The 19383-nt window shown below is 54.2% G+C and overlaps 1 protein-coding gene and 1 non-coding gene across 2 annotated transcripts in view; one reads left to right on the top strand and one right to left on the bottom strand.

Annotated features, from left to right (window-relative positions):
- Nucleotides 1–19383, bottom strand: part of PMEPA1 (prostate transmembrane protein, androgen induced 1) — a 55114-nt gene that overhangs the window by 9725 nt on the left and 26006 nt on the right. The gene's annotated exons all lie outside the window — the stretch shown is intronic.
- On the top strand, nt 8309–8381 carry TRNAP-GGG. Its single transcript has one exon. It is a non-coding gene; the product is annotated as a tRNA-Pro (tRNA).

Genomic DNA, 19383 nt, shown 5'->3' with positions numbered 1-19383 from the left:
AGGCATAGGGAGAAATGGCTCTAGGTCAAAGGGCGGGGCCGGTCCCGAACCCAGAGCCTCCCTCAGGGAGCGAGAAGGGGAAACTCTGCTCAATTCTCCCAGCCTTCCCAAAGTACCTGTTAGTTTCCCCTTCCCAGGCTGGGAATACCTCTGAGGATGCCCAGTCCTGTCTTCCTGCACCTGCCAGCTACTAGCTGTGTGACCCTGGGCGTATGCACCCCTGTGCGCTCCCGGGGGGATGAAATAATAGACGTCAAGAGCTCAGGACGGGGCAGGAAACAGCACGTGATCCTGTCACAATTCCCAACATGACTTTGGGGACAACAGGCACCCCTCACCCAGGCCGATGCCCTGGAAACACTGAGCACGCCTCACGGGCCTCTGCCCCAGGGTCAGTCCAGAAAGGTCACCCAGGGTGGCGGCTGGACTTCTGGGCACTGGTCTCTGCTCCAAGGACCTGTGCCGAGGACAGGAGCCTTTGGGGAGGAAACATCACATTTCCCTCATTGTGTTCTGGGCGTCAAGTCCGCTCGCTGTTGGGGGGTGGGGGTGGGGGAGACATCCTGCCATTTTTCTTCATAATCTCCCCCTTGGGGTGGGTGATGGATGCGGCAGGCTCTTGGGGGTGGCCAAGCCCATCTTCCACATGCAAAGTAAGGTCATTCTAATTTGAGTGTCTTCTTTCCTCGTGAATAATTTCAAATTAACAGGTTTGTCTGCCTCATTGGAGCGGCCTGACCCTCCTTTTGTCTTCTCCTCCAGAGACAGACGCAGTCACTTCGAGACGTGTGCACGGGCATCTCTGATCCTCTCCCAGCCCCTCTGACACTAGTGAGAGAGGCAGCGTCGCCGAGAGCCCCCTCAAGGCCAGGCACAGCCCGAATCCCTACGGGCATCATCTTATTGAACCCTCACCAGCATTCTGTGAAGTAGATACTAACATGACCCCCGCCGCCAACTTTACAGATGGGGAAACTGAGGCTGGGAGAGGGGAGGTGACTGGCCAAAGGCCACACAGCCCAAGAGAGCCCAGACCCCCCAAGCCCATACTTTTAGGGCCAGGTTAGGCTGATGCCCCACACCCAACGGTCCTGAGTGCCGTGGCCCCGGAATGTCAGGAACGGTGTGGGTTCAAGCCAGGCACTTGTGTGGAGTGGGGCTGGTCGCCAGGCCGCGTCAGGACTGGCTGCAGCATCACTTGTCATGTGGTCCTCGAAGCCAGTATCGTGGCCAGCGGTCGCCGCCTCCCCACCAGCATGGAGGAAAGTCGCAGGATGGGGAGAAGGACCTCGTGCCAGGCACTCAGGGCAGCTCTGGGCACCTCCCACGAAACTGCATAAAGATACTCACAGCTGCGTTCTCCTCTGCTGCTACCTGAGTGCCAAGCACCCGCCCAGAACAGGACCTTCCCTCTTAATTCCCACAAACCCCCGAGGGGCCGCATCGTCGGTCAGACCAGGAGTCAGAGAACAGTCCTGACTCCGAGGCTTCCTCCTCCGGCACCTGGGGGAGCCAGGACGCGCTCTCACAATGAGATTTTTTAAAATAAAATTAAACCGAATAAAAATTCAAGTCAGGCTTTGAAAGGAAGCCAACTGTATCAAAATAGTTCTCAAACTCTCAACCAGACTTGCGACATAGGAAGAATATACAGGATCACACGTGTGACCCGGGGATACTACCACATTAAATATAAGCCGGCAGGTTTCGATGCGATAGGCAGCCTGTGGTTTCCGCTGGCGACCACATCGCAGGTGCTGTGATGCCCTGTGGTTTGGTGCCCATGTTCCTGTTCGGGCTGGTTAAGGTAAAGATGCAGTTCTTTTGCATCCAAGCTTATGGTCCCCTGTTCTTGGTGATGGAGCCACAACCTGAACCAAACGCAGGAGCCTTGGTTCAAACCCCTGTCCGGCCACTTCCCAGCTGTAAGTGGGGCTGGTGTAGAATTCACCATGCGATGTGTGGGCACGACTGTCACTGGGTTCTCAGTTAATAATCGGAGTGGCAGCCCGGTGCTGGAGCTCTTTTCTCCTTCCTTGGCTGGAGAGCTGGGCCAGAGTCCACCCAGCTCCTGCCAGCCCACGGGAGGTCTCCAGACCAGACGACTCTCCCCCCTCCCCCGCCGCCTGCCCCCATCGCGTCTGCTCCGGGCGGCGGGGCAGCCAGCGTGCTTCCTGGTTAACAAACAGCCCGTGCAGGCAGCCCTGTCTGGCCTCCCGGCCGTACACCGAGGAATTAGGAATTGGCACTGTCTGAAATTTATGAAAATCTAATCTCGTTAGGCCTGCCTGGATGCGACGGGCCGGGGCAGGCCTCATTGTCATTCAGTGGAGCCCTAGCCTGCCTGGGGTTCCTGCCACTTCATTTGCTGCCCCTCCTCCACCACTGCATTTGAATAAGAACCCAGCTCCTTCCCCCCCTGGAATTTCAAATAAAATTGAACCAGACGTCAAAGGAATAACTTTCTGATCGCTCCTGGTGCCATTTCAAACACCCCTGACGCACATTTATTTCTTAGGGTAAGACCATTCGTAAGTAAAAAATGGATCTTTCTCTTAAGGTTTGGGAGGTGGGCGGCAAATCTAGGCCAGTTTTCTCTTTTTTAAAGACAGACCGCACCGCTTACCCAGCACCTACTCTGCGCCAAGCACACGGCTGGGCTCCGGGCACCTGATACCGGAACACATAACCGTGAGATACTATCCACTGTTGTCTGGTGTTGGGGGTTAGGGGCAAACAAGTTCTAGGCTGGCTGGGGCGGGGGGACCCGGCCTTGCACAGGGGCCTGGGACTTCCCGCATTGCTGCTCATGGAAGAATTTAGGGTACAGACTCAGAACACGAGGTCTGCCCCCAAGATTCCTGGGTTCGCATCCCAACTTTACCACTTAAACTGTGATCTTTGGTATATCACTAGTGTCCTCATCTGGGGGGGGGGGGGGGAAGGGGGATCACCCAGTCCCCACTTCACATGGCTGTGGTGAGAACTACATGAGTTAATTTGGAGCCACAGACTCAGGAAGACAGCACCTCTGCAAGGAGACCACCTGGGAAGCCTCATTACGGGGAACCAAGAACTCCAGGCCCTGGGCCACACCTATCCCCTGCCCCTACGCAGACCTGAGCTGTGGAATCCACAGTAGCTGGAGAAGGTCCATCAAAGCGGGCCCCTCTGCCAGTGCGGTAGCTGATGGACGGTGCAAGCTGGGGGCATCTCCGCAGAGCAAAATAACAATCTCTCAGAACTTCCAAAAGAGAACCTTTGACCAGGCAAATCACTTCCTGGGTATTTATCTCCACGTGCATTTCTCCTGGGACTCTCTCCCTTTGGCTCTCTCTGCTCTAATAAGAGTTCTGTTCTGTATTCTCTAAAAGGTCCCAACACAGCCCACCTCAGGGTCTTTGCATGTGCCTCTCCCTCTGCCTGGAATGATCTTTCCCCACATCCACGTGCTTGCTCCCTCCTTACCTTCTGGTCTCTGTTCCAATGTCACTTCCTCAGGAAGCATCCCTGAGCATCCTGTCTGAACCAGTGTCTGCCCCAGTCCCCAGGACCCCGTGTCCCGTGCCGGCTTCACTCTCCTCTGCAGCTCTAATCAGAGGCCACATGCGGCCTGTCTAACCGCTTATTTCCTGCCTCTCCCTCCTCGAATGCCAGTGTCCAGTGACTCTGTGAGCATTCTGTGTCCGCAGCACCTTTCCCAGAGCAGACGCACAATGAATGTGTGGAATAAAGGATCGCAGTGCTCTCAGGTAAACAGAGGAGGGTCAGGAAGACCCGCTGCAGGTTTGCACGAAAAGGGAGAATCACTGGGAACCACTTAAACGTCCCTCCAAGGGGCCGACGCAACCAGGAAGGCACGGCCAGCAGATCTGTGGGCACTGACACAAAAAGATGCCCCATGAGAAAGAGGAGAAGCCACCAGATAGGACGAGCCCATCTTTGTTTAGAAAAGCACAAACGTGTGTATTTTAAAACAAAAGCGAATCTTGTGATAAATACATATGCCCGTGACTACATGCGTCTACACAGACCAGGGGACAGGTGTGGTTACCCTGGTGGGTGCCAAGAGGGGACGGCCCCTTCCTTGTAACACACACTCCTGCACACTCAGCATGTGTAATTACATTCATAATAAAAGAGAAAAACAAAGATGTTAAGAAGCATCTGTCAGTATCCAAACAGGCAGCTGCTCCCCGTAATGGGGCTTCCCAGGTGTCTCCTGGCAGAGGTGCTGTCATCCTGGGTCTGGCAGCAGGTCTGGGTCAAGCCTCTCAGCCTGGGATTGAGGGCAGTGGAGCCCAGGCATCGGGTAGCCTCTGACTGGCCCTGGGAGATTAGGTGCTGCACTGAGATTGCCCTTGGTGGGGCAGGGAAGGGCCTGATGGCCCCTCCAGGTGGCCCCGGCTGAGGAGCCCAAGGTGATACCCAGGTGTCAGATGGTCATCTAGTCCCCGGGCCTGGCCTCCCCTCGCCTGGAGAGGGGAGATGTGTGTGGATGAATGCACAGCTTGCCCTGTGAGACTGTGGCTCCCTGTCTCTCCCCAACACCGGCTGGACTGACGGCCTCTCCAGGGATGAAAGTGTGTGGTGCTGTAGAGCGAATGGGACGACAGGGGATGGTCCATGCTCACACCTGAGCCACAACCTCTGCCCGACCACTTCCAGCCTTTCCTTGCCCGGCTGACCCCTTCCCCCACTTCCCTCTCCCCCCCGGATTGCACCCGCGCACATGTGCATGCATGAACACGAACACACACACACACACACACACACGCATGCACTTGCCTGCTGGGCTTGCCCCCCACGCCCCCCCACCCCCCACCGAGCTCCCAAGCACGTGAGCATCAGTCTCTCAACTCTTATACTCATCTACTCTAGTCTAGAGCATCACGGGATGGGAGCACCGGACGCAGCTCTACAGCCCCCCCACAGCTGCAGCCTAACAGAGAAGGTCCATTCTAGTCTGACCCAGTGGCGGTGGAAGCATCCGGAAGCCCAGGGGACCCTACAGTCAAGGTTCATTAATTAGACAATAAATACAGGGCCAGGTTTAAAGGGTGCTGATGGTAAATCATTAGCCCCACATAACCTGCTTATGTGTGCGTCTCCTTTTAACTAGTAAGATACCTTGTCCTGGTTACAGGCGAACTGCCTTCTTGTACCCGAGTGGCAGAAGCGTGCGGAGCCTCGCTCATTTCTGGGACTTCACCCCACACATCCCGAAGTCACCTTTGGGGAGGTGGCCTGGGAAGGGGCTGCAGCTGGGTGATGGGCGAGCCCTGGGTCTCAAAGTGCGTGTGGGAACGGGGTGGTGAAATCAACTCCAGGGAGAGAAGACCTGTATAATCATTTTAGAACCTCATGATTAAATGCTCCTTCAATAAGGAAAGACAAAGCAGTGCCTTTTATCTTTCTTGCTATTATCCAAATGGAAAGAACTAATGGGACTTTCTTTTTTCTATTGTCACTGATATCGAGCGTCTTTAAACACCCACTGTCAGCAAAATAGCAATCACCGTTCGAGAGTTATTGGCAGGATGGAGTGAATTTGCGGTGAGAGAGCCGTTTCTGTCAATGGACGAGGAGGTGCAATGGAAAGTTATTTAAAATAAATGAAATGCGTTTCGTTAATTGAGGAGGGGAGGCATGGGTGAGTGAGGTGGCAGTGTCAATGGCCATAATCACTTCGGAGGACACCATGGCAGTACCTACCAACATCTGGAATGCACACTACCTTTCCACCCAGCAATTTTAGCTTCCAGGATTGTATCCAACAGAAAAATTCGCAGAAGGACCTGAGAGCATATACGTATAAGGACACCTCTGCAGGGTTTTTGGTAAACGTGAACAACCAGAGACCATCCAAATCCCACTAGACAAATCCTGGTGTCTATCTCATTATCGAATACAATGGGGCCACTGGAAAGATACATAAATCTATTGTGGGGTTTCCCAACCTTGATACTACTGACGTTTTGAGCTGGATAATTCTCTGTGGTGTGGTCTGTGCATTGTAGGATATTTAGCCACACCCCTGGCCTCTACCCACTAGATACCAGTAGCACCAAAACTGCCAAGTTGTGACAACCAAAAACGTCTGCAGACATCGCCCAATGTCCCCTGGGGGGCAGAATCACCCCTGGCTGAGAACGGGTGATCTATAGGTCGGATGATGGCTGGCTGTTTGCAATTACTGCTGAGCAGAAATAATGAAATTGGAACAGTATATATAATATGGACCCATTTTTATAGCAAAAATGAGGATAAAAATCAAATTGTTCGTGATGGCTACTTCTGAAAGAGGAAGTCTATCCTTTTTACTTTTTGTATGCCTATATTGCTTGTATCTTTATAACAAGCATTGACAACTTTAATTTAATCCATCTTAATTAACATATCAAAGAGACTCAGGCACATGTGTGCCTGTGTGTGTGTGTGTGTGTGTGTGTGTGTGTGTGTGTGAGTTTCAGCACGCGGTGACAACGCGACTCACGCTTGCCCTCACCACTCAGGAGTCACCGTGTGCTCCTTGGAAACCAGCAGATGTTTCTCTCAATTACCAATTTTCAAGAGCCTGGTGTTTCCCAACATGAGCTCCGAGGGGCTTGGAGGGCAGTGCCAGGAGAGGGGAAGTGAATGCAGCTCCGTTTCCAAGCCTCTCGGACAAAGAGCTCAGCTCTGAATCGGCCCACAATGCGGCCGGTATTGAGACGCTTCTCAATAGCTCCTCCATCAACCCGGCCGCGTGCTGGAGGCTTCGGGGTCGGCGAGACCCGCTCCATCAGGAGGGATCTCAGCGCTGGCCGCGGGTGCCCCTTCCTTTAGGACCATGAAGGGCCCAGCCATTCTGGGTCTCACCCAGGGCAGCGGCAGGAGATGCAATGATGGCCAAGGTCAGACGTCAGGAGAGGCTGGAGAAGCTATAAGAGCAGGACAGGCTCCCCTGCACCCTCGGGCTCCCAGGAACTGAATTTGATTCAGCAAACACCTAGAGCGGCATCAGCGGGAGCCCTGGAGCTGGCCTGCCTAGATCCAAACCCCAGCTCTACCTATGGCCAAACATGTGACCTGAGGACGTTATTTCATCTTCTGCGCCTCAGTTTCCTCATCTGGAGGAGCGGGGCACCAGGAGCAGCCAGCTTAAGTCATGCAGATGAATGGGGTGGCTGAATCCGTATCAAGTGCCCGGAGCACTTTAAGTGGCCCATAAACATCATCTGCCATTCACGAGGGCTACTTGCTCGGCTCAGAGCCCCCGGCCTCCTACTTTCATTGCTAATTGCCTCCTGATTGCTACACGATCCTCTCAGCCAACGGCATCCCTGCTGCCCTATGAGCAGAATCTCCTCTTCCCCTCTGCCGGGCCTTTGCCCAGGGTGGTCCACCTTCCTGGGATGCCCCTCTCCTCCTCCTCCTCCTCCTGTTCTGGCTTCTGACCCCAGTTCCCACTGCCCCAGCCCCCGCGGTCACTTCCTTCCCTGGCTTTCTCTGGCAGTTTTAAGCTCTCCCATATCACTGGTGGTTAATTTTGTAAATACCAACCAGGATATCTGCTATGACTTCCAAGAAAATGTATGTGTCATGACTTAGCCTTCCCTTGGTCTGTGTCTTATTGCCACTGTCAGTCTGTCCACACCATCACGATGCTGTCTCCTTGTCCTGCAGCTTCCTCACAGCCAGCATAAGACTGGCAAGCAGGAGCCTTTCTGCCCAGTCTTTGGGGAGGGCGCACTCCTCTTCAACCCTCAAAGCCCACCTGTGGTTGTCCCACAGCAACTTTTACATCCTATTATGGTGCCAAGCCCAGGCCATTGCCATGTGGGATTCCCAGCTCCAAGGAAGAGGGAATCCCCTTTTCTGGTCTCTCGCTGGTGTCTGGTCCACCACGGTGCTCAGGCAGCAAAGAAACTTGTATTGGTCAATACACAGTCAGCCAAAAAGCAAGGAGCCTGGAACCTCCAGAGCAGTGCAGAGGCTTGAGGTGTAGACCTGGATGTGCCAGACTCATAGCAAACCCTAAAGTGATAGCTACTATGGGGGCTGGTGCTAATTGATCAACTTACAAGGAGTGGCAGTTCTCACCTGCCTTCCCAAATCCTCTGCTTGGAGCAGAAGGGTACCTTGTGTTACAAACTGAATCTGAATGTGTGTCCCCCAAAAATAGTATGTTAAAGTCCTAACCCCCCAAGTGTGGCTATATTTGGGGATGGGGCCTCCGAGAAAGCAATTAAGGATAAATGGGGTCATAAGGGTGGGGCCCTGGTCCTGTAGGATTAGTGTTCTTATGAGACACACCAGTGGGAATTCCCTGGTGGTCCAGTGGTTAGGACTCGGACTGGGAACCTGCCGGGGCCCAGGTTCAATCCCTGGCCAGGGAACTAGGATCCTGCAAGCCATGCGGTGTGGCCAAAAAAAAAGAGACACCAGAGAGCTCACCTTCTCTCTCCGCACACACACACCAAGGAAAGGCCATGTGACGACACAGCAAGAAGGTGGCCCGTCTACCAGTAAGGAAGGAAGCCCTCACCAGAACCCAATTTACTGGCACCTTGCATAGTAGGAGATGATGTAGGGAAATCAACTACAAGCCGTGGAGGCAGGAAACCTGCCCTGGGTGGGGAGGTGGGGATGGGCCTATGGAGACACAAGTGCACCCACGGGGACAGAAACACAGCCAGCAGCCTGCCCGCAATCTCCCAGGGCGCATGTGATTTTATTTTCCAGGAGGGATGTTCTCTTCTGTCATCCACATCCAACCTCAGGGACTTTTCAGTCCCACTCGTTCATTCCAGGGGCACGCGTTCACTGTGCACCTACTGTGCACCAGGCCCCGGGGATTCAGAGCCAGGCCCCGGGAGCTGAGGATTTCCAGGGCGGTAAATAAATCCTGCTCTCTGTGGCGAAAGGATTCGAACATGTGCCCTCAGAAACCTGGGTGGATTTATTTCTGGGACAGGAAATCAATGGTCTGGACTCTCCCAAGGCCGTTCTAACAACACACGCATACAACAACAGGTGTGGCCCCCACTCCCTGTGTTTCCCGGGTCCGACTTTTCATCTCATGGAGCTTTCCCAGCAGCTCCAGGGCTGGGCGGGGGGCTTAGTCTTATGGGCCCCCTGTTATAGGCACAGGGAATCTGAGGCTCAGGGAGGGACACGCTCACGCTCACACAGGTTTCCACGCGGGGCCGGGTGTCCTAACCGCCACCCTCTCCCGACAAGAAACTCAACACAAAGCCACACCACAAACCGCCGCCTCCCGGCAGCCCCAGGCTGAAGTGGTCCCTCACTCTCTCTCACCTCCTCTCATCTCGTAGAGAGAGCGGCGGCCGGCAAAGGCCGAGTCCGTCAGGAGCCAGGCTGGGCTGCAAGGTGACACGCGTGCCAACGTGCTGGCCTGGGGACGCAGGTGGTGCATCACCTCGAAGTGGGCCTCAGGTCCCGAGGAAGAGCCCTGGCCCAGGAGTTTATTTACAGGTTTCAGGGGCCGGGGGCGTGGGCTCTAGGAAACAAGGCTGGACACACTGACAGTCGGCCACTGCACAGATTCCCTGGCTGGGCAGGGCCCACGGCCAGGAAGAGCTCGGATGGGGGAAGTGACGTCACCACGGCAGGACCCCCCCCTTCCCCCAGCAGGTGGGAGCCCTAGCGTCTGTCTCTGCCTCTCTCCGAGGGCCTGCGAGTCTGGGTCTGTCTGAGGGCGTCTGTGTGTCTGTCTCGCATCGTTGACTGTATGCGTTCGTATGGCCTTCTCTCGGGCTGTTTGTCTTTCTGGGTGTCTCCCGTGTGTGTGTGTGTGTGTGTGTGTGTGTGTGTGTGTGTGTGTGTGTGTGAGACTGTCTGGGGTCTAAATTTGTCCAGTCTTTCCCTGCGACTCTTATGAGTCCCTTCCTCTCTCCTTTTCAGGCGACAAGCAAAACAAATTCCCAGAGGGCAGTTACAAGCCTCCCAGACGCCAGCTGCCTCTCCTGGTCCCCACCCCACGGGCGAGGCTATTCCAGCACTTGGTATCATTTCCTTTTGAACATCTTCCAGCAGCAGAAAATCCCAAACAATGGAAAGACCAAGGTTCTGAACAACTGTTCTCCGAGGGAAGCAGAGCTCATGATGGGGACTGAGATGGGGCCACAGCAAAGCCGTGGGAGACAAGCGGCCCGGCTCTGGATTTGAGTCCAGGAGCTACCACTTCCCGTATGTGTGACCCTGGGTGGCTACTTGGCCCCCTTTGCTCTGCTTCCCCATCGTAAAGCATGGATCAGTAACAGTATCACCTCCCAGGACTGGTGAGGATTAACTGAGCTAGTAGACGTGTCCTAGCTCTCCCAACACTAACTGGTACACAGCAAGTGCATAATAAATGGTGGCCGTCATTAGACTAAAAAGCGGGCAGCCCCACCTGACCAGGTGTGAGGGACACGAGAGCGTCCGCACATGTTCGTCAGCGATCCGGAGTGACTGATACTGAACAGGCAAGTTCAATTTGTGGGATAACAACTGGCGTGGACAGAGGGAGGAGAGAAAAAGGCAAGAAGGAGAGAGAAACCAGGAAAGTCACCAGGAGACAGACCCACAGGGGAGTCCAAGGTCCAGGTCCAGATGCTCGAGGGGGTGGCTGGCGGGGGTCCTCTTCCTGCCCTCACGGCTCATCAGATGCAGATCCAGCCACGGGGAGACTCTGCCCTACGCTGCGCTCCAGAGGGAGCACACCACCCTCACGGGGAGCCTGCGGGGGTCTTCCCAGGCTGAGGCTGGAGGAGACTTAGGGGTCCTCCCTCAAAAGCAAAAGGTTTGCCTACGTGTTCTCTCTCATCTCCCTGCTTCCTCCACTGCACGCTGACACCCCTCCCCAGTCTACTCTGTGCCCAGCAGCCAGAGCAATCTTTAAAAAACACCAATTGAATCCCTGACTCACGCTCAGATTAAAGCCCTGCAACGCCCACTCAACCTCATTTCTGTACCTCTGGTCTCCTTCCCATGCTCACCACACTCCAGCCATGCTGGCCTTTTTCCTGTTCTCACCCCAGGACCTTTGCACATGCAATTGTGTCCTGGGAGGTTTCATGTTCCCACCTCAGGGAGGCCTCCCGGTCATCCTATCCCAAATGCACTCACCTCCCACCACACTCTGCATCTCCTGATGGCCTGTCTTGGCCATGGGGGGCAACATAGTGCACAGTTAGGAGCCTGGATTATCCGCTCTGTCCCATGGCTCTCTGTGGCTCTGTTTCTTTATCTGCATCTGCAGTGAGGGGCGTTGCAAAGGCTAGCCCCCGCTCACTGGCCTGCTTGAGGACTGTAATGTACCTGGAGAGTGCCTGGCATGTAGCATAGCACCGTGTAAGAGTAACTATCTTCTTTATTGATTTGATGGCTGTTATTGCTGATTTCACCTCAGCAGCAAGAAAGCGCCACGCGAAGGCCCTTGTTTACCTTGCTCTCACTGAATCCCTGGAGGGTAACACCATGCTTGGCACCATACGCTGCCCTCAATTAATATTTGAAGGAGGAAGGAATTCACGTCCAAGGTCCACTCGCCGGGACTCACATCTCTCCCCACAGGCCAGAGGATGGATGCGTGTTGCTGAAAAGTGGAGGGTCTTTCACAAAACGAAACATGCAACTACCATACGACCCAGCAATTACGCTCCTGGGCTTTTAGCCCAGAGAAACGAAAACTTACGTTCACACAAAAACCTGTGCGTGAATGTTCACGGGGGCTTTATTCGTAACGGCCCCAAACTGGAAGCAGCCCAGATGCTCTTTGGCAGGTGAGTGGTCAAACTAACTGGGGTACCTCCGTGGCACAGAAACAACGGAAAGGAATGAATACTGATACACAAAATGACCTGGGTGGCTCTTCAGAGTCATGCCAAGTGAAAAAAAGCCAATCTCAAAAGGTTACCTACTGTATGATTCCATTTATATTACAGTCTCAAAATGACAAAATTATAGAGATGAACAGATTACCGGTTGCCAGTGGTTCATCTGATAAAATTGCGTAGAACTAAGCATGCACACAGGTACACACAAACACACTCAAATGAGTGCATGAGAATGGGGAAAATGGGAGCAAGGTCAATGGATAGTACTGAATGCCGATTCCTGGCTGGGATACTGGGCCATCGCCATAGAAGATGTTAGCACTGGGGGAAGCCGGGGGACGTGTGTAAGAGCTCTCCCTGTATCATTTCTTACAACTGCATGCGAATCTACGATTATCTCAAAATAAAAAGTTTAAAAAGAAAAGTGAGGAGTATGGGGGGGTCCTGTTTCTTGGGGCTCTACATCACCCTGGCAGGGGGTAATGCCAGCTGCTTTAAGCGATCCCTGGGGCACGCACGGCCCAGGTCTGGTGCTGGGAGGATGGCTTACTTCGGGGGGAGGGTAAGAGCCGAAACAGAAGCCCCCCCGCCCCCCTGCCCCGGCCTCGCTCCGTCTCCCGCTCACAGCATCTGCCATCTGGCTGCTGCAATCAGCCAAACGAAACCATCTCTCGGCTGTCATCTCTCAACTTGCAGGTCTGGCTCCCAGGTTTGAAGATTAAATTCTAAACATGCCGTTTAAAATTTAGAAATGAAGAAAGATTTTAAGTAACCTCTAAGCATTGTCTTCCCCCCGCCCCCGCAGCAGAGAGCAAAGCACCTCCCACTTCTGTCCCAAAGGGAGAGAGAGCAGCTTGGGTTCCCCAAAGTACCACCGCATCCCCAATACAACCCAATAACCCCAATACGACAAAGCATCGTTGTTAAGTATCAACGTGTCGCCGATGACGAAGTGACTGCAAACTGCTGCCAGTCGCCATCTCGGGCACAGAAGAGTCAGGAGCTGCAGGGATCTTCAAACAACACGGGCGTCTTGGAGACACCTGAGTGTCCTCTCAAATACTGCTCACCTGTCTACTCAGGAAACCTGACCGGAGCCGGAATTGACCTGTGATGAGCGCTGGTCCCTCCGCGTCTGGGGGTCCAGGCCAGCCCTGTGCTAGCTCAGGAGAAGCAACGCCTGCTCCCACGCTGCCACGGGGCTCAAGTCGACTGGGGAGGGACCAAAGCTGAGCTATAAATATGCAAATAAGCACCAACAGCTAAGGGTGTTTAGGAAGACAGCACCAGAGGGTGATGGGGGAGCGCCTGGGAAGGGGGGGGCTCCTTGGATGGGGAGTCAGGGACCCATCTCTGAGGAGGTGGCCTTCAAGCCGATACCTGAAAGATGAAGAGAGCTGGGGGAAGAACACTCCTGGCTGAATGAATGTCCAGTGCAAATGCCCTGAGGCAGGAACGTCTGCCACATTCAAGGGGAAGAAAGAAGACTGATGCTTCTGGGCCACGGAGTGAGGGCATGAAGTGGAGTGAGCTGCTCTGGGGCCGGGCAAAGTACACGAGCCTCTCTGGGGTGCCTGGGTGTGTGCGTGCACGCAGAAGCAGCACAGAAAGTGTGAGTTTCGAAACGATCCACTTTCCAGCGTGATTTTCCGAACACGGCCACACGTCAGAATCGCCGTGGAAGCTCCATAAACGCAGCACACGGCCCCCACGTCCACGACTGAGTCGACCTCCCCCGGTGCTGCGTTCAGGGACCTGCAGGATTTGGTGTGTTTTACAATCACCCTGCTGTGGATCAGTCGATTTCTATCAGGCTTTTCACTCCTTTAGTGGAGGATCCGCTTGTTCAAATAAACTCTTACACTCAAGTCCCGGATGTAAAAGCAAATGCCGGAGCCTAATATTTAAACTAATTAAGGTGAAAGGGAGAGGAAGGGGTGGACACCTGGGACCTTGAGTTGTTCAGAGAACCCTGAAGTGACCGGGGTCAGGAACGAGGCTGGGCAGAAGACAAGCCTGTGAGATGCTGGGCCTCTGGGGAAGGCAGCAGCTTGGAAACCCCCAACATGGGTCAGAAACAAAAAGGGTGGACCAGAGAGGGGAAGAGAGTTGCTCAGAGTCACAGAGCTACCTGGGCAAGGCCGGAGGGGCCGGCGCCAGCCTCCCAGTCCCTTGGATACCAGCCGCCCACACCGGCATTACCTGGTGGGGGTCAGCACGACGCACCATGACCCTGCCTGTCTTTTCCAGGTGGCGTGGAGACTGCCTCACGATCACCGAAAGCCCCAGGGAGCCTGGCTGGATGAGTGAACGGGAGGCATGACTTCTGCCCATCAGACACACCAGTTACGATGGCTTGGCTGGGCTGTGCTGCAAGCTTTAAGTGCATTCTATCGTTCAAGGCTCCCAACCAGCCACTGACAGGATGTCCTGTCAGCGCCTAATCTGACAGATGAAGAGACAGACTGCCAGCCTGCCCTCACTCACACAGCCACCTCAAGGGCAGGCCCTGAGGGTATAGGTAGCGGTTCTCCCCGGGGACGATTTTGTCCACCGGGGGACATCTGGCAATGCCTGCAGACATTGTGGTCGTCCCACCTGGAAGGGGGTCCTGCTAGCACCTAGTGGGTAAAGGGACCAGGGATGTTGCTAAACATCCTACAGCACACAGGACAGCGCCCACAGAAAGCGATTATCCTGCTCCAGTGCCCCTAGCGCCGAGGTCGAGAAACTCTGGACGATAGGTAATATCTCAAGCTCAGTGCCTGGTACATAAAACCTGCTCCCTAAACAGTAGTCAGGCAACACGAGAGTCCTCATTAGGCTCAGGATGGAGACAGTGTCAAGGGCTTAAGTTACACACGGCTGGTTTAAAGAGTATCAACAGCCCAGTCTAAACATCTGATGTGAACGCAGACAAATGAGGGAAAAGCACTTGTTCACTGAACACTTGGATTGTAAATTTCTGAAGGTTGGAGCTGCAGCAGCTTCCTGATCACAGATGCATCTCCTGTCCCAGGCGCACAGTAGGTGCTTCGTAAGTGCTTGTGAAAGGAGTAAATGAGTGAAAATGAGGGAAAGCAGCCCCAGCGTTGTTTGCAGGCCCTTCTCTGCAGGAAGGAGAAGGAACCAACCATGGGCGGGGCCCAGGTCAGTGATAAAGGGGATTTCTGGAACGGGATGTCAATCTGCAGGAAAACCGGGGTCTATGACAACTTCTGGCTTCTGCGTTTTGTGCAAACAGCAGTCACTATCTGAGGGACCTTTTGCCCAAACACAAAGACCATAAGCTCAGGGACCTCAAAGAAACACAGTGTCTTCATTCAGTCTTTACAGGCAGCTGCAATGTCCCGGGTGGCCTGGGGGATAGCCTCCAGATGCAAAGCAGGGCCCTCTGACTGGCTGGGAAGATGGCCCTCTGCATGGCCATCTTCACGAGCAGTCCTCCTGGGCCTCGAGACCCTACTCATCCACCCCAGGTTCTACCACCGACAGGGGTAAGGCTGTGTCCAGGCCCACAGCAAAGGGTGCTGTGAGTGATTAGTGATGTCTGCCCCAGGTGCCGGCAGGACAGACAAGAGATGTGTGTGTTTCCAACTTCTGGTGGTTACGAGAAACCCTGCCTCACTGGGTTCCACCATGCCCTCCAAACCAGCTGCCCGTGTGAGGCCCAGAAGTCACCCTGACCCTTGCATGGGACTCCTTCCTGCCAGGGCAACAAGGGGCAGTGTGCAAGCTGCCCAGAGCCCCCAGTCCTCCACCCGACAGTTTGCAGGTGAACACGAGAGAGAAGCTATCCATGTTTTCTCTTCCTGGGCTACAGTGATAAGGATACTAAGGGACCCGCACCAGGGTGGTCCCAGCAACGAGAAGGGAAGGGGTCCTGTCAGATCTTCCGCTTTTTAGAACACAATTTTTATTCTGCGATAACTATAGATTCACATACTATAGAGAGATCTCCCTACACCCTTCGTCCAGGTGTCCCCAGTGGTTACCATCCTGCAGAACTGCATCATTTGTGGCTCTCCCAGGTGAATCAGAAACTCCCCTACTTTTTGGTCAACGCTCGTTTTTCAGGCGAGGGGACTGAACCCCATCTCTCCCTCCACCAGGTGCCACGGCCAGCAGACCCCACGCCCTCACCATCTCCCCTCTCCCTGAGGTTCTCTGCCCCACATCTTCCCATTGCTGGCTGGGTCTCATCCCTCAAATGTCAGCATGTGTGTCAGCCCCTCTGAGAGGCCTCTCAGCTCCCACCCAGCACACGCCCCCAGGCACGGTCACGTGACCCTGGCATTACCAGCGCCTGAAAGTACAGTCTGCTCCCCGTGAGCGCCTGAGCTCCGCGAGGACTGGCACAGACCCTTTTCGGTCACCACTGTCCATCACCAGCTGCCTCAGTGGCACACAGTAGGAGCTCAACAATCTGATGGATGAACACACAACGGCCAATTCCCCAAACCCTGGGGCCACCCTCTTTCCCTCCATAAACTGCATGTACGCAGACACCGGGCTATGTTTAGCTGGGGGTTATGGTATCCGGAAGGCTGCAGTCGGGAATGAATGCTTGAGCAGAATTTGAACAAACCGGGTCATTTCTGTACCCTGCCCCTGAGCCAGGAGACCAGCTCCACCATCAACGCATCACATGATCCTGGGCGAGCTGTCTCTCTCTTGTGAGCCTCAGTGTTCTCATCCATAAAATGGGGCAATGACACCCAAGTTACCCTGCAAACCTAAGCACGAACTCCCCACTGATAGAGGCCCAGGTCCTGGGTCTTCCTGGACTGTCGGGGGTGCCAGCTGCCTGCCCAGAGGGGTCCCCCAAGACCAGCCTCCAACTGCCCCTCCTGACAAAGAGGTGCCAACAGTGACGGGAAAGCAGGGCTCCTTAGCGAACAGCCCACTCTGAGAAGACCCGCTGATGGGGTGAAGCACAGCTGCTCTGACTGGCTGGCACCCCCGATCCTCCATTAAAACAAATCCCTGCCAAGCACCCACTGCCTGCAAGAGTCAGTGTTCCCAGTCGCCAGCAGAAACCAACTTCTCCTGGAAGAAGAAAGGTTCCATTGATGAGCTATAAATATTTCTGCTAAATGCTGCCGGGGAGTTGGGCTCTCTAGATGAGCAGGCCCCACTGAAAAGGCGGCCACCAGATTTGTTTCGAATTATGAAAATAGATGTTGTCTCGCTACCACATCTGTTTTGCCTGACAAATGAGCAGCAATTCGCCTCCTAAATAAGGCAGCACACCAAGGCCGTCTTGAAACTGCAGCTTCCCCAAGAAGAAAAAAACAAGGCCAGGCCTCCCAGATTTGAGACTTAGACACGAGACTTTTTTCAATCTCATCTCTCAAGCTGGGGCATCTGTGCCACGCACATCCTTAAGCTCGGCTTTCAAAGCTCACATCTCCCTGTGTGAACCGAAGCTGCTTGTCTTAGAGGGAATGGGGATCCCGCTGCGCTTTAAAAGGAAAAAGAAGACCAGGAGACATATGATCAAGTATAAAAAAAATGCAAAAAAAAAAAAAAAAGGTCCCCCCAAACTCAAGCCAAGAGTGCATTTTTGATGTGCTGAAAAAGGCCAACTTTTGGAGTGAACATCAATACCGGTGGCACTCGTTTCTCTATGCCACGATGGCTTGGTGACTGGGTTAATATAATCATTTTCCTTTAATTACTCCAAGACAGACCCAATTACAGCACAGACACGTCTGCCAGCCTGAGGATCTGGTATTTAATAGCCCATCCTTCTTAAGGACCATCCCTGCTCGGGAGCCTGGAGGAGGGAGCAGGGTCAGCGGTGCGTCTGCACGCAGTACAGACCTGGTGATGCTGTTTTGGGCTCTCTCGTTTAGTTTTAAAAAAGGTCCCTGACCTTCATTTTGGATTTTTCTCCTTCAAGACGTACGTTATAGTAATGTGGGAGCGGGGAGAGACCCCAGTGACCGTGGAACTCAAAATATTACAATTCAGTCACAAGTCAGAACTGATAGACCTGGACTTAACAGATTTTCAGGCTAAGACGATGACCAGGACAGGCTTGGAGCGCTCCAGTTCTCCTTCGGCCTTCGTTTAGCTGCCCGCACAAAGCCGGTAATAAACCAGGGCCGGGGAACAATGGGAGTAGCAGTGTCACAGGTCCCTCTGCCTGTTGGTTTTGTCTGTTTGGGGGAAGAAATGAAAGGATCGGGCCGAGAAGCCCAGAGTGTTTTGAGTACTTTATCTCCCATCTCCTGCGGATGAAACGTCCAATCCCCCCACCACTCAAGGAAGTAGATGGATATGCTGGATTTGCTTGGCCTGGCAGAAATGAGATGCAGTTCAGGGATCCCAGGAGACATCTGGTCAGCCAGACGCCTCCAACCCCCTCCCCACCTTTTGTGCCCCCTACCATGTAAAACCCAGAGGGCCGACTGATGACCGCGGGGCGGAGGGTGGAAATTTATGGCTTTGCAGCTAGGTCAACAGCGATGACAATAGTTTTCTGGGGGGCAAGTTGTGGCGTTTGGTTTGGGGGGGCGGGCAGGGAGGCAGCGCGGCCCTGTCTCCGTCCTACATTCCCCCGCTCCAGACGGGAGGTCTGGTGTCTGCTTCCCTCCCGGCCTAAGCCTAACGTATAGCTGGACTGCAACGCAACTCGATTTCCTAACGCCAGGGCCTTGCGGCTGCCCCCAAGGGGAGGGGAGTTTGAGAAGGATTCCCCCCCCCCCCCCCCCCCCCCCCCCCGGCCCGCCTCCACGCCCAACTTGCACTGCAGGGTCGGGAAACTGCCCAGAGCACCCACTCTCCCGTCCTGGCAGGACAACGCCTGTTTGCAGGTTCAGGTCCTGCAGGGCTGGCGGTGGGTGTCTGGGGGCTGGAGACCCTCCAGCCACACAGGCTGCTCCTTCTTCACTGAGGCAACAATCACCTAGTCGCTATGGCAACGAGGTTAATGAATGCATCTATTTCGGGTAACTAAAACCTAGGACCCCATTCAAGTTGCCCTGATATTTTCATCCTTAAAAAGCTAACTTCTGGTGTTTCGTTTTATTAGTCTATGCCTATATGTTTCGTTTTATTAGTCTATGCCCCAGGGGCGGGGGGAAGGAATGCGAAAGAGTGATAAGAAGAGGGGGAAGTTGGGGGAAGGGATGGGAGGGGTCTCGGCCCACCCTTCAGAGAGGAGAAAACCTGGATGTCACTTTCTCTCTTTTTTTTTTTGGTGACGGTATAAAATTAGCACAGTCAAGTAAATGTGTTATAAACACAAAGACGCTGCCAGAAGGCGAAGTGCCTTAAGTTAAGGGAGGGAAGATGGCGGGAGAAGGTTCTGGGCAGGGGGAGGGCAGTCAGATGGTGGGGGGCAGGGAGCTCTGCAACCTTCCTACTCAGTGTCCCGTAACCAGAGGGAAAAGCCATTTCCCTGCGAACGTACATCTGCAGGGCGTCTAGACAGTCATAAAGAGGACAATTAAAGAAAGAAAAAAGCCGCAAGCCCCCGGTCACCCCTCACCTCCTCCTCGCCAGGGCACCCGGCTGCAACCCGCTCACCGCCCAAACAGGCGAAAAATTA

Source organism: Balaenoptera musculus, chromosome 15 (assembly GCF_009873245.2).
Source record: "Balaenoptera musculus isolate JJ_BM4_2016_0621 chromosome 15, mBalMus1.pri.v3, whole genome shotgun sequence".
Classification (NCBI taxonomy): Eukaryota; Metazoa; Chordata; class Mammalia; order Artiodactyla; family Balaenopteridae; genus Balaenoptera; species Balaenoptera musculus.
Note: the sequence above shows the minus strand (reverse complement) of the source record. Positions and strands in the feature narration are given on the sequence as shown.